The following is a 13634-nucleotide window of genomic DNA, read 5'->3' as shown; positions in this document are numbered from 1 at the left end:
CATCAGGGCTCAATACTACTGTATCCCACGGTACAAAACTTGTGTGTTCTTTACCGAAATGCAGACCCATTTTTTCATACGATCCAAACAGTTGCAGCAGCACTTCGTAAAAACGAGCGTTATCTGATGCTGTGCGAGGGACATCTTTAAAAGACCTCACGTGAGATCTCGAAATCCTGCGAGGTATACCAGATGATGTACATCTCCAGCTGAAGTTCTCGCGTGTACGGCTACGCGGTTACAACCAGCCATCGGATCACGGCTTCCAGAGCGGAGTTTGTTGTAAATGCCATATGGCTTTACTTTTCGTCACTGCCTCTGTAAATAACGTTCTCATCTGCGTAATGAAAGACTACCTTTGAAAGGTCAAGGCACAGTAACCGTCAGAACAAATAATTGTTACGTAGAAAATACATAAGCTGTCATAAAAATAAGGCACGTAGACGACATGGTCCGATGTCAATGTAAGTTCGTGCACATACGCACCATAAATAGAGTTCCAGTTCTCTGTGACAGTTGAAACAACCAACAAAGTACTTTCGTGTTGATCGTTTTTAGTGTTGTTACCAAGTCCGGTATGATATATAAGAGGCGTAAAAAGTGTCAGATGTTCAGTGATCACTTTAAGAACACAGAGATGCTGTATACTCTTGTCAGACACCGTTATCAGCACCTAGCAAAGTTTTAAAGGAGCCTCTTGGTGGGCCTCCATTTATCCGACTCGATGAATCGTGCAGTATACAGATTTGTGGGGCATTCTGATGTGGCAGTGGCCTGATATTGGCCTACATGGGAATGTGAGGGCAGGCAGACTCGTGACCAAAGTTCCAGCCGAATACGTCTAACCCCCACGAGGGACGATCGCCGTATTGTGCACCAAGCACATCGTAACGCCTTCACATATGTGCCTGCCATCCGAAAACAAGGAATGCACTCCCTGAAACATTCTGTGTCATCCCACACCATTGATCGGAGACCAGAAGCGGCCAGACTACGGAATTACCATCGCACGCGTAGGCTGCTGTCGGCACCACAAAACGAACGACTGCGTTTGGTGTGGTGCCATGACCGGGAGGCACGGACCGCTGATGAATGGCGTCACATTGGGTTCAGCGATGAATCATGGCTCTGCACTCCCCCGTACGACCATCGTCGGTGACTATGGTGGCGACCTGGGAGAGGTTCATTCTTCCAGTTGCTGAGAATTCTTCCGGGTTGTATGGCCGTTGTCCATGGATCTCTACTATCCCTAACGTTTCGTCCAGGGCTGCGTTGGACATCTTCGGAGGTACTCCTGGTTGTGCTGAGTCTTGCCGACCAGGAGTACCTCCGAAGATATCCAACGCAGCCTTGGACGAAACGTCAGGGATAGAAGAGATCCATCGACCACGGTTGGTTGCTTGGTTTGTGGGATTGAAGAGACCAGATTACAAGGGCCATCGGTCCCTTGTTCCACGAACTTTAAACACCCACAAGATGACACAGAACCAGAAAGACACAGACAGAGACTAGACAAAAGGAATTAAAATCACACAGAGTGTGACAGTGGTTGGCCGACCATGGAAACAATAAAGGAAAAACGAACCACAAAGAAACACACTAAAAACCACCATCTAAAACCGTAGGCCAAAGGCCAGGCTCAACACAAGAAAGGACACAAACCCTTAGATCGAGCGATAAAAGCCCCCTGCACCAATAAAACGCAAAACTAGGTCTGCCATTGCAGCGTCATCCGATAAAAGTGCAGCGAGCGTATTAGGCAGCGCAAACGTCTGCCTGAGTGCAGTTAAAAACGGACAGGCCAACAAGATGTGGACCACTGTAAACATTGATCCACAGCGACAGAGGGGTGGGTCCTCAAGGCGCAAGAGATGAACCATGTGTCAGCCAGGTATGGCCAATGCGGAGCCGGCAGAGAACAACTGAGTCCTTGTGGGAGGCTCGCAAGGAGGAGCGGCGCCACACACCAGTAGTCTCCTTGACGGCCCGAAGTTTGTTGGGTGAAGGCAGGATGCGCCATTCTTCACCCCAGGTGCCAAGTTCCTTCTTCCGCAAAACTGACCTGAGGTCACTCTCGGAAAGGCCAATCTCCAAGGCTGGTGCACCGACAGCCTGTTTGGCCAGCATGTCAACACGTTCATTTCCTGGGATGCCGACATGACCCGGGGTCCACACAAAGACCACTGAGCGGCCGCAACGGGCCAGAGTATAGTTGGTCTCCTGGATAGCCATCACCAGACGAGAGCGAGGAAAACACTGGTCGATAGCTCGTAAACCACTCAGGGAGTCACTACAGATAATGAAGGACTCACCTGAGCAGGAGCGGATATGCTCCAGGGCGCGAGAGATGGCGACCAGCTGTGCAGTAAAAACACTGCAGCCAGCTGGCAACGAGCGTTGTTCATAATGATCCCCCCAGAGTAGGAGCATAACCGACGCGACGAAGCAACCATCGAACCGTCGGTATAGACCACGTCAGATCCTCGAAACGCATCAAATATTGAAAGAAAGCGGCCGCGGAGGGCCTCAGGAGGGACTGAGTCCTTCAGGCCCTGTGCCAGATCGAGTCGAAGGCATGGGCGGGGCACACACACCACGAGGGTATATGTAGAGGGGCCCAGAAAAGAGGCGGAAGATGGAAAACCTCAAGCCCAGAGAGAAGTGCCCTGACGCGAACCGCGATCGTACACCCTGACCGGGGCCGCTGCTCCGGAAGATGGGCGACCGAGTTTGTGAACAGCAGACGGTATTTGGGACGTCCGGGTAAGCTACAAACATGTGTAGCATAAGCGGCAAGTAGTTGGTGGCGCCGGATCCGCAGTGAAGGGACACCAGCCTCCACAAGTATCCTGTTGACAGGGCTTGTCCGGAAAGCTCCAGTGGCGAGTCGAATCGCGCTGTGAAGGATGGGGTCAAGCAACCGCAACCCGGAAGGTGATGCCGAACTGTAAACCAGGCTCCCATAATCTAGACGGAACTGAATTAACGCCTGGTACAGCCATAGAAGGGTAGACCGATCGGAACCCCAGCTGGTGTGACTCAAGCAACGAAGAGCGTTAAGTTGCCGCCATTTGTTTAAGCTGCCGAATATGAGGGAGCCAAGTCAACCACGTGTCAAAAACCAATTCCCAAAACCGATGCGTCTCCACCACTGCAACAGGTTCGCCGTCAAGATACAGCCGTGGCTCAGCATGAACAGTGCCACGCCGGCAGAAATCCATAACGCAGGTCTTGGCAGCCGAAAACTGGAAGCCATGCGCTACAGCCCAAGACTGCACCTTGCGGATAGTGCTGTGCAGCCACCGTTCAGCAGCTGCAATGGCGGTGGAGCTGTAGTAGAGGCAGAAGTCGTCAGCATACATGGAAGCTGAGACAGACGTCCCCGCCGCCGCAGCGAGCCATTAATTGCAGCTAAAAAGAGGTAGGCACTTAAGACAGATCCTTGCGGGTCCATCGACCACGGCCATACAACCGGGAAGAATTCTCAGCAGCTGAAACATCCGATCGTGAAAGCCTTAATAGCATTCTTCCAGTGTTTCGGAGAGATACAGTAGTGGTACTCCTGGCATCAATATCTGGGGAGCCATTGAGTATGACTTCAGGTCATGGCTGGTGCTGATAGAGGGACGTCAGTGACATCCTGCGTCCTCCTGTGTTGTCTTTCATGTGACAATATCGCGGTGTCATTTTTTAACTGGACAATGATCTTTCGCGCATGGCATGTATCGCTCTGAACCATCCACGTGATGTAGAGGTACTCCGCTGGTCAACAAAATCCCTACAGCTCCGATAGTATTTGTGTGGGACCATCTTGGACATCAAGACCATCTCAGTAGCAGTATCCACGATATCAAGGAGCACATACATAAGCTGTGGGCCAGGTTACCTCTGTAGAGGATACAACGGCTTTGTATCACCCTTCTCAATAGAATCGGTGCATGCATTCAGACCGGAGGTGGTCCAACGTCGCACTGATAAGTTAGCTAATATTGCAAAGTTCTTTGTAAACTTAAATTAAATAATATCACATACCCTCTCAAAATGCGAAATTTCATTTCGCTTCCTCCTCGCCGTATCGGTTCTTCACGTTTTTGGTCAGGCAGTGCATAACAATGGAATTGAATGTCTGTGGAAATCTGCTGTAGTTACTAGTTTTCCCGCTTGCTTGTGACTAAGTGGACAATAGGTGATCATTAAGAGTTCTGGCCAGAAATTCGCTGCCATCAGGATCCTCAGCTCTCAATCAGCGTTCCTGCAATCGCTGACGCCAACATCCGGTGCTCAGGCAACTGTACTTGTTATATTTCGATGCCAGCAGCTTCAACATTCCTGAAATTCTGACATCATCAAGTCCAGATAAATTTTGGTACCAGCCACAGTGTTAGCGTCTCTTTAGTCGTTTAATTGAATAGTTAGATAATTTTGTCTCTGTCAATATGTTATTAATTTCATGAAACACGTAAAGAAAATAAACTCCTGTAATATGCAGATTTGACTTAAATATCAAGATCCTTTGACTTGTGCTAAAACTTTTCTTGGTTAGGTGGCTCATCAAAAATAAATGTGATCTGTTGTATACCGAATTCGTTAACTTCACTGTGCCAGCCTTGTCCTTGCGCATAGTGGCCAGATATTCGTACATTTTGCAATTATCTTGTGAAAATAACAGAGGTTCACACACTCGTCTTGTATCAGCATGATTTGGCTTTCATTAACTGAGAGGAGCACCAACTTTGAATACAAATAATTTCTCATCTTAATGTTGATTAAAAGGGAATAATTGCCTCTGCTAATGGCCTCTTGGTGTTATGGTCATCAGTTCGAAGATTGGTTTGATGATGCTCTTCACGGTAGTCTATCCTGTGCACGACTCTTCATCTCTGCAAAGCTACTGCAGCCTATATCCTTTTGAACCCAGTTACCGAACTCCAGCCTTGAAAGCAGTCTACAATTTTTACACACACCCACACACACACACACACACACACACACACACACACACATTTCCCTCCATTACTAAATTGATTATTCCTTGAAGCTTCATGACGTGTCCTATCAACCAGCTTCATCTTCTAGCCAAGTTGTGTCATAAAATGCTTTTTTACCCAGTTTGATGCAGTACCTTCTCATTATTTAACCAATCTACCCATTTAATCTTCAGCACACTCCTGTAGCAACACATTTCAAATCTTTCTATTCACTTCTTGTCTGAATTGTTTATAGTCCACGTTTCACTTCCGTTCAAGACTACATTCCTGACGAATAAGTACAGAAAAGAATTCATAACATTTTGACTTATGTTCGCTGTTAACACATTTTTCATTTGCAGAAATGTTTTTCTTGTGATTTCCGGTCTGCAGTTTATTATTTCTACGTCGGCTATCGTCACTTATTTTGGTGCCCAAACAATAAAACTCATCTATTACTATTAGTGCCTCATTTTCTAATATAGTTCCCTCAGCATCAACTGATTTAATTCTATTAATTTCTTACCTTTGTTTTACTTTAATTTATGTTCATTGTATAACTCCTTTTCAAGATACCATCAATTCTCTTCAGCTGTCTTTCCAAGTCCTTTGTCGTCTCTGATCGAATTAAGATGTTATCGGTAAATTTTTAAAGTTTTTACTTCTTGTCCCGAAATTTCTCATTGGTTTCCTTTATGCTTGCTGACTGTGCAGATCTAAAAACGCCATGGATATGCTACAGCTCTGTCTCACTCCCTTCTCGACTACGCTTCAATTTTATGTCCTTCTGCTCTAATTACTGCAGTCTGGTTTCCGTACAACTTGTACGTAACTTTTAGTCCCTTGCATTCTATCCCCACTACCTTTGAAATTTCTAAAATTATATTCCAGTCAGCAATGTCAAAATCATTTTGTAAATCCAGAAATGCTACAAACGTAGGACTGCCTTTCTTCAGTATGTCTTAGAAGTCGTTAAGTCAGTATTGCATAGCGAATACCAACGTTTCTGTAGAGCCTAAAGTGATCTTTCCCGAGGCCTGCCTCTACCAATTTTTCCATTCTTCTGTAGATAGTTAGCAGTATTCTGCAACTATGGCATATTAAACTGGTAGCTTGGTAAAATTCACACCTGTCTGCACCTGCCTTCTTTGGAATTCGAATTTTTACCTCCTTCTTGAGGCCTGAGGGTATTTTCCTTGTCTCAGATATTTTGCACACCAGGTGGAATAGTTTCGTCAAAGCTGGTTCTCCGACGGATGTCAATAATTCTGAGGGAATTTCGTCTACTCCATTGGCCTTGTTTCGACTTAGATCCTTGTGTGCTGTGTCTAAATTTTCTCGCACTTAATATCCCTTGTCACCTTCAACTGCTACCTCTTCCCTTTCTGTAATATTCTCTTCAAGCACATTTTCCTTTCAGATCCCTTCTGTATAGCCAATCCACCCTTCAGATTTCTCTTCTTTGCGTAGTACTGGCGTGCCATGTGAAATCTTAGTACCCCTACAAGCACTTCTCTTTTCATCAAAAGTCCCTATAATTTTCTTACAGGCTGCATCTATCTCTACCATAGTCAAGCATGTTTCTACAGCTGTGCACTTCTCCACAGTTCATTCCTGCTTAGCTATTTTGCACTTTCCCATTTTACCTGCTTCATTTGCTGAAATTGTAAATTAACTCGTTTTGGCAAGTAAGTTCAATATCACGTGCGTTATTCAAGAATTTCTATTGGGTCTTTTCTTTCTACCTATTAGGTCAGGGCTTAACAACTGGCCGGTTTTGAGCGCGAGTACTCGCGTCTGCTCAGGCACGTGCTCGCGAGCAGGTGCAAGGTCGCGGAGTAGGGAGTGAGGGGAAATGCGCGCGCACGTTTGAATGTGATCTCGCGTTCTTAGCAGATTTAACTAGCCATCTGAATGCTTTGAACATTTTACTACAAGGTAAAGATCTGCTAATTACTCATTTCATAGATCGAATACGAGCTTTTAAAATGAAATTGACACTTTGGGTGAGTCAGCTGGAAACAGGAAATCTAGCTCATTTTCCTAAATTACCGTCCATGCAAGATGTTCACAAAAACTGTGAACGTTATTCACATAGTTTAGTTGCCCATAAGGAAGAATTTGATCAACGCTTTCAAGATCTGACAGCACTAGACAGTGATTTTGATCTGTTCTCCTCTCCATATTCAGCGAATATTGAAGAGATTCGTCCTGAGCTGCAACTAGAAATTATTGACCTGCAGTGTGACAGAGAATACGGAGACAAATTTCAGAACAAGAAAAACATTTTGGAATTCTACAGACACTTCCCTCAGCATAGATTTCCTCGTTTGCACAAACTGGCGGCTACAATAATATCAATGTTCGTTTCCACGTATGTTTGTGCACAACTGTTCTCTGCAATGAAATGTAACAAGACGCGCCTGAGAAACACATTGTCTGATCGAAATTTAAACTGCACGCTGCGCCTAAAATGCACAAGAACAATTACTCCGAACATAGACGCAATTGTAAAGGGCAAAAAGTACAAGATAACCGAGAATCCCACACTTCAGTGACACCTATTATTGTGTAACAGTTCACAAATTAATGCGAATGTAGAGGCATACACTAAGCTAATAAAATTATGTGGCATGTGTACATTCTCCTTTATTTGTTTCATTTGTTGCAGTAATAATTCGTGAGTGATATCCCTGCAGGTGGCCGCGGATTTACGTTGACTGGCGGCAGTTGTGCCCCACGTGACTTTCCCCACTCTCCGCTCTGGTCTGGTAGTGGGGGTAGCGTGCTCGCGCCTTGCTGCTCACAGCTTGCTCCGCGAGCACGTATTTTGTGAAGCCCTGTACTAGATCTTCTGCTACCTTTGCTCCTTCGTCTCTCAAAGCTATTCACTCATTTTCTGTTGTATTTATTTCCCGATTTCCAATCACTTGTTTCCTAATGCTCTCTTTGAAACTCTTGGTAACTTCCGTGCTGTTAACTTATTCAGGTCTCATCTCCTTAACTGCCTTCCTTTCCACAGTTCCTACAGTTATCATGTGCATTTCATAACTTATAAATTATCATCAGAGTCCACATGTGCCCCTGGAAAAGTTTTGCAGGTCAAAATCTGGTTTCGAAAACTCTGTGTTACCATTATGTAATATATCTGAAACCTTTCAGTGTCACCAGATCCCTTCCACGTATACAACATCCTTTCATAATTCTTAAACCAAGTATCACCAATGATTAAATCGTTATCTGTGCCATATTCTACCAGTCCACGTTCTCCTACGTTTTTCCTTCTCTTCCTTTTCTACTATCAAATGCCAGCGCCTATCACAATTAAACGTTTCATCTCCTGTAACTGTCTGAATAATTGTTGTTATTTCATAATATGTTTTTTGAATCTGTTCATCAACTGAGCTAGTAGGCATACAAAATTATACTATGGTGGAGGGTGTTATTTTGTATCTACCACGGCTACAATAATGTAGCGATCGGACATGCGACTAGTTTTAACAATCGATTGGCCAGTCGATTCTTTCTTTTCATTCAGTCAGTTTGTCCGTCGGTAGGAACAACCAAACGAAGCTATTCTCTGCGGGGACTTCAGCTGTATGAATGTTTTTCACTTATTCTCCTGGTTTGAGTGATTTCTCTTAAATACTTTTGCAGGCTTTTCATTAACCATGACTGTGTTTAACAATTTTTTAAAGACAACGGATGTATCTTGTTTCAAGTAATAATAAGTATATTTGTACAAATGAAGTATTTTCAGAATTTATGTATTTATTTACTTAAATACGAATTGTTTGTACTTCTGGCATTAAATATGAATTTCTGTTTGGTTTTTAAAAGTTATCAACTGGCACTACATTAAAAATTTATTTGAAAATTAAAATTACTTTTTTCTGTGAATTTATTGAAGCTGTTTCCGTCTCTTCCCGCAGGTGCCGACCATCAACGAGATAATTCTCTTTCGGCAGATACTGAGGTAACTTGAACAGAAAACATATAAGGTACTTTTTTAATTTATAATGATTTAATCGCTCGCTTTTTAAATATATACCGTGACTTGTCGGAAGCATTTTTTGTCTTTTTTCGCGAGAAATATTTGTCATCATTTACTTTTCTGACTTTCTTGAAGTAACATAATTCAATATGAATCATCCTTGCATATTCTGTATATCGTATTGGATTTGTCTTGAGGCACACTTTTTATACACTTCGTTCCCACATCACTGATCTTTTCAGCATTTTGATACAGACACAAAATTCACAATTAAGGAAACGCCTATTCATATACAAAGGCGAAAAACTGAACTAAAAGCTGCTTATTGGCACTCAATAAAAAGCAAATCTCCGAATGACAATAACAGTGGCGTCAGGCGATAGCAAAGTGCACTCAACAAAAATGATTTAATATTTCCAAAACAACAACGGACTGTGTTAACTGTTGTCATACACGGTTGCTCTTTTCATTCGAAAGAAATGGAGGAATAATAATGCAACCCTAACTGCAACTGACTGAATCAATTATTACCGTTTGGTTGTTCTCATTAACACAATAATGAGATCACTATGCTGTTCATGCAGTAGTTGCTTACTCGGTTTCCTGTTTTCAGTTCATTGTTAGACGTATTCCGGATTTCGTGTTGAACAAAAGTCCTGTTCTTCTTGGCACCGCACTTCACTAGCTCCAATCAACGAACTCTGTTTTAAAATCCTATGACCTGGCTACCCGATAAATGGCGTAAGAAAACGAAATATATGCATCAGACACACAGCTACTGAAGCGGTATAAATGAAAATTCGACACGAGTTATTAATTAGTTTTCTGAATATGGAAATCTTTTTATTTAGGAAAAGCAGCATCAATACAGCTCTGCACGAGTCAAGGTGTACTTTCATCAGTAAGAAGGAAATACGTCAAGTAAAAAAGAACGTTCAAAGTGCATGTCAGACCACATAGAACAGATTCAAACCTCTTGTGAACAGCTGCTTAAGCAATTAATGTTACTAACAACAAATGTACTTCGTTCCTTTGTGCAGTTAGTCGTTAGTAGGCAGCGAGTCAGCTGCAATCTGGAAACAGCAGGAGCCACCTTAAAACGTTAGAGTATAAAGCAAAATTGACAACTATTTATGACATGATCTGGCTACGAGACACTAACAGGCAAATTATGCAGCTTTTAAAATACTCTGCCGTCTAGCAAACGCGTCGAAAGATAATAAAAGCAATAAACTTTCCGCAATAAGACCTTGTGTGTATTAGCCAATACATAATAATAAAAATAAAACTGGAATTAATGTAATGTTGATTTAAATGAAAGGTATTGTGCAAACGGCCGGCATGTAGCCCAGTATTTACTTGAACAATTCAGTTGATGCAATATGTTTAACAGTGAATAATATTGAAAGTTACAAGTGAAACATGCAGATTATTATCTAATTGTTAGTAAACATATTTATGTGTACGTTCCACGTCAAAAGGCGACTTTTTGTTATCCTTCACATGGTTGCAATATTGGAGGAACCATCGGCTTCAATGTTTGTAGTAGTCAAACCAATATTCAGTAATTTCGTTAGAAAGAGGGTAGCCTCTCACACTGATAACGAAAAGGTCGTGCTAGCATCGTAGCTGTTTTAACGTATTACACAAATACAGTCTGCTGTTCTGACGTTCTGTCATAAAAGTAACGGACTTGGAAGCCTCTGTTTCGTTGTCAAGTTGGGTGAAACGGTGTGTAGTCCCATAACGCAACGACATTTACCAGCGGGCTGCAACTTACGTAGATGGAAATCTACGCCTACGTTTGCATCCACATTTTATACTGGTGGATCCAACAGTAGAATAGTAGCTGTTGTGGACTGCGCGTTCCAGTGGTACACAATTGGACACACGGAAAAGGAGAAACTCAGACTTCGTCCAGCATCATACATTTACAGGTCTGAATGTATTGCCATGTAGAAGGTAACGCCCTACAAATCTGCTCAAATAACGATATATTTTCGATACTGTCAGAGGCAAGAAGTGCACTCCAGTCGAATAGTAAAACTGTTCAGAACGTACCAGTAAATACGTGAAGGATATATGGACGCGGCTCACGGTGCTTTCCCAAGGAATAAATACATTTATTTCATCTGTATCAAGATACATGTAGCAGTATGCAATAGTGAAACTTTGGATAGTTTGACAAGGCAGACTGTTACATCTGAGAGGCCTCTTAATGTCAAGGTGCTGTTTACCAATCTGTTGCAATTCGTGTGTACCAATATTAAAAACACATGGAAAAAAATTGGGAGACGTCAAATAAATTCAAAGATCAGCGTTACGCCTCGACCCAACGAAACATTTCGCTACAGTCCTGCTATTGCAACAGATAAGCACGTCGACGAGCCATTACATCAGTTATTCGAATGTCATTTAACTACTGCAGATTCACACAATATTTGCGACTGAGAAACAGGAGATGTTAATTTTTGGTGTTTTTCTATGTGGGAAGTACGCGAGAGACAGGGAAGATCTGTACATGAACTTAAAGGACTGGAAATATACTTTCCTGTTTGTATTCTATGTCTTTTGGCATGAAACGGTAAATACACTCCTGGAAATGGAAAAAAGAACACATTGACACCGGTGTGTCAGACCCACCATACTTGCTCCGGACACTGCGAGAGGGCTGTACAAGCAATGATCACACGCACGGCACAGCGGACACACCAGGAACCGCGGTGTTGGCCGTCGAATGGCGCTAGCTGCGCAGCATTTGTGCACCGCCGCCGTCAGTGTCAGCCAGTTTGCCGTGGCATACGGAGCTCCATCGCAGTCTTTAACACTGGTAGCATGCCGCGACAGCGTGGACGTGAACCGTATGTGCAGTTGACGGACTTTGAGCGAGGGCGTATAGTGGGCATGCGGGAGGCCGGGTGGACGTACCGCCGAATTGCTCAACACGTGGGGCGTGAGGTCTCCACAGTACATCGATGTTGTCGCCAGTGGTCGGCGGAAGGTGCACGTGCCCGTCGACCAGGGACTGGACCGCAGCGACGCACGGATGCACGCCAAGACCGTAGGATCCTACGCAGTGCCGTAGGGGACCGCACCGCCACTTCCCAGCAAATTAGGGACACTGTTGCTCCTGGGGTATCGGCGAGGACCATTCGCAACCGTCTCCATGAAGCTGGGCTACGGTCCCGCACACCGTTAGGCCGTCTTCCGCTCACGCCCCAACATCGTGCAGCCCGCCTCCAGTGGTGTCGCGACAGGCGTGAATGGAGGGACGAATGGAGACGTGTCGTCTTCAGCGATGAGAGTCGTTTCTGCCTTGGTGCCAATGATGGTCGTATGCGTGTTTGGCGCCGTGCAGGTGAGCGCCACAATCAGGACTGCATACGACCGAGGCACACAGGGCCAACACCCGGCATCATGGTGTGGGGAGCGATATCCTACACTGGCCGTACACCACTGGTGATCGTCGAGGGGACACTGAATAGTGCACGGTACATCCAAACCGTCATCGAACCCATCGTTCTACCATTCCTAGACCGGCAAGGGAACTTGCTGTTCCAACAGGACAATGCACGTCCGCATGTATCCCGTGCCACCCAACGTGCTCTAGAAGGTGTAAGTCAACTACCCTGGCCAGCAAGATCTCCGGATCTGTCCCCCATTGAGCATGTTTGGGACTGGATGAAGCGTCGTCTCACGCGGTCTGCACGTCCAGCACGAATGCTGGTCCAATTGAGGCGCCAGGTAGAAATGGCATGGCAAGCCGTTCCACAGGACTACATCCAGCATCTCTACGATCGTCTCCATGGGAGAATAGCAGCCTGCATTGCTGCGAAAGGTGGATATACACTGTACTAGTGCCGACATTGTGCATGCTCTGTTGTCTGTGTCTATGTGCCTGTGGTTCTGTCAGTGTGATCACGTGATGTATCTGACCCCAGGAATGTGTCAATAAAGTTTCCCCTTCCTGGGACAATGAATTCAAGGTGTTCTTATTTCAATTTCCAGGAGTGTATGTTTACAGACACTTAATCATATTTCAGAAACTAATTTTAAAATTTAAATTCGGTGGTCTCCAAGCATAGCCTGCTTTTTATTTACTTTCACTTTTAACTGATACTCTATCTTAAATACCTGTAATTTGTTTGTTATTGACTTTTTATGCTATATGAATCACATATCTGAGATTATTTGTACTGGTGTTTCGGGTAAAGAGTATGCAGTTAAGGATATAAAGCAGATATAGATTTAACATTTTATTGTAAGCTAGGTGGTGGATAAAAGTGGGCATTCCGTCGTGCAAGAATTCACACGTGAAGTTCTTCAGCAGTAGACACAGACATAACGACCATACCTTCACAATTTTGTAGAATTCTTGTTGTCATCACCAAAGCCTCTCCTCTTCGTTCTATGTACTGACGACAGTTTTGGCAGAGAACATGTCGATATGAGTATGTGCACGCTTGCAGCACAGAATTCTAGCATACACAGAAAAGCTTCTGCTTGCGTTTCCCTCGTTAGACCACTGTCTTGTCTTGTTATTGTAATTGAGGCTCTGAATCGTAGTTACTTCTACTGCCCTTACACTAGGAGGAGGGAAATTCACCGCATAATAAAGATTAGGGGTGACAGGGATCTTCCCATTACTCCAAATACTTCTGCTATCCTCTCTA

General features: G+C 44.1%; 1 protein-coding gene across 1 annotated transcript in view; it reads left to right on the top strand.

Moving 5' to 3' along the window:
- Positions 1-13634, top strand: part of LOC124606401 (putative mediator of RNA polymerase II transcription subunit 12) — a 509903-nt gene that overhangs the window by 182025 nt on the left and 314244 nt on the right. Inside the window, exon 4 of the mRNA XM_047138381.1 lies at positions 8900-8943. The gene's annotated coding sequence lies outside the window, so the exon portion shown is untranslated. The remainder of the gene's footprint in view (positions 1-8899; positions 8944-13634) is intronic.

Source organism: Schistocerca americana, chromosome 3 (genome assembly GCF_021461395.2).
Source record: "Schistocerca americana isolate TAMUIC-IGC-003095 chromosome 3, iqSchAmer2.1, whole genome shotgun sequence".
NCBI classification, from domain to species: Eukaryota; Metazoa; Arthropoda; class Insecta; order Orthoptera; family Acrididae; genus Schistocerca; species Schistocerca americana.
This window is presented reverse-complemented; position numbering and strand designations above follow the sequence as displayed.